The 2,160-nt window shown below is 29.6% G+C and overlaps 1 protein-coding gene across 3 annotated transcripts in view; it reads left to right on the plus strand.

Moving 5' to 3' along the window:
* Window positions 1–1,504, plus strand: part of LOC135254832 (glutamate receptor 2) — a 36,523-nt gene extending 35,019 nt beyond the window's left edge. For all 3 annotated transcript variants that reach the window (XM_064335370.1, XM_064335364.1, XM_064335363.1), the window contains exon 16: window positions 1–1,504. This exon is cut by the window's left edge and continues 636 nt beyond it. The gene's annotated coding sequence lies outside the window, so the exon portion shown is untranslated.
* Window positions 1,505–2,160: the final 656 nt, after the last annotated feature.

Here is a 2,160-nt window from a genome sequence, read left to right on the forward strand (position 1 = left end):
AAATTAAATAAAATATATGAAAAAAAATATTTTTAAGTATTTTCACAAATAAAATGGCTTTTAAATAAATCTGCTTCCATATTGGTTGTAAAACTCAATCTGCAAGGATGTTAAAAAAAGGCTTGGTTCCATACCTTTCAAAGCCAAATATGTTCATGCGAATGGAGGTATAATGTTTAAATCGTGTAATTTATTACTGTTATAAATATTCTCCTGTATATCTCATTCTTTGCTTATTTGATGTTGATAAAAAAAATACTTGCCAATGCTCGACATTTCAAATAAATTCTTTTACTATGGTTTTATTTGTAAAAATGTGAAGTTCCTTAAAAAGTTTCTCACTGTAAAATGTTTTTTTTTTTTTCTTTTTTTACTTTAATGGATATTTTTTCTGTTTAAATTTTCCAGTCAAGGATCAGGGTAGTAGTTTTATGAATAACAAATATGGTGAATAAATTATGTTTACACATCATGGGTGCAAAAGGCCATCTATCGTATAATTTCACTTCTAAATAGATGAAAGCAGACATGTTGACAAAAATAATACTTTCACAATGCCAAATAATAAAATGCCAAATTTAGAAATATAAAAAGGAATCTAGTTCTGATAAGGCTATTTCAGGACACTGTAACTCATACATCCAACGTGTTGTGGAAGTATTTCTTATTTGTCATTCTGTAACTGCTAATTTATTATGTATGATTTACTATTTTATACATTTTACACTGAATGATGTGAACTTAGCATTAGATGCATGCCATTTGCTCCTTATATATTTTTGTTTGTTTTGTTTTTTGTTTTGTTTTTTCATTTTGCATTTAAGAGGTGATGACTTTGGTCACCATCATGAAATTATCAATATTTCAGTCAAAATTGTATGACTACAAATAAATATATTTATAGAAACATGCAGAATTCTATTCAAATTCATTTTAAAAACCTGCTTTCACTTGTAAGTTAAGATTTTCCTATGTAGACATTAAGATACCAGGTCATGTAAATGTTGCATCTTTGCTAGCAACAGATTTACCATTGTAGATGAAATCAAGAATTATTCATCCAACTTGCTAAACCTAAGCTGTTTAATGAACATTAGGATTCATAAAAAAACAAGTTCTTTGAAAGTTTATTCCAAAAATCTTTTGGGGGGGGGGGGGGGGCAGAATTCTGCGGACATCATGAATTTATGAGAGAGACACTTATCAATATGGCACAAATGAACTGATGAGAGGATTTGTTTCGTTCTTAGATGCTAACAGTTTTATATCTTAATAGGCTATATACAAGAATCAACCTCCATTCATATAAATCCAAACGGAGGCACAAACGTACTAATCGTATCACATTTTTGGGTTAGAAAAAGAAAAAGGTATGTTATCTAATCAATTTATTATATTATGAAAAATCCAAAAAAATTCTCACAGACATTTTTGTAAATGGAATGTGTGCTAACTGGATTATTTTTGGGACTCTTTTTAAATAAAAGTGACACAAAAACCTTGATATACTATTGTTTATAAGTTTTTTCCACTGCTCATGGCAATTTGTGTTTTTTATAATGGATACTGTACGTATCAGAAAGTACATTGTGGCAGTTTAATCTTTTTATGGCAAAAAGGTATTTGTGTTAACAGGTAGAGAAAATGATATAAAATGAACATTAAATATTGATATGAATATCAGAGCCGCAACAGCAGACAAATTTGTCACATTACAACGGAAACAGTAGTAGTTTGTTTCTTTGGTGATGTAAATATCACTAATTAATTTGTTGCCTTTGGTCCTCAGTATCAAGAACAGTCAGTAACCTGTCTTTTCTAAGGTTAAAAAGGCCACTATCTTCAGCTTTCTGTGACAATTTAAGGCAGATGTGATTTCAATTTGTATTAAATTGTGCCATGAAGTCATTAAATTTTTCACTTTTAGATAACCTCCTGTTGTATCCAAAGTTGGTTTCCTTATTTTTTGATCCATAAAAATACAAAGAAATTATGCCAGACTATGATTTGTGTACTTCACTGTAGATATCAGGCATATGCAGCGCTCATGAATGCTATTGCCTTTTCCAACATCTGCTGCCTATTGTTAGAATTCACTGGCTGATCAATAATAAGAAACACAAATTACAAAATCAGCTTTCCATTGAATTGAAGTGGTAA

This window comes from Anguilla rostrata, chromosome 5, assembly GCF_018555375.3.
Source record: "Anguilla rostrata isolate EN2019 chromosome 5, ASM1855537v3, whole genome shotgun sequence".
Classification (NCBI taxonomy): domain Eukaryota; kingdom Metazoa; phylum Chordata; class Actinopteri; order Anguilliformes; family Anguillidae; genus Anguilla; species Anguilla rostrata.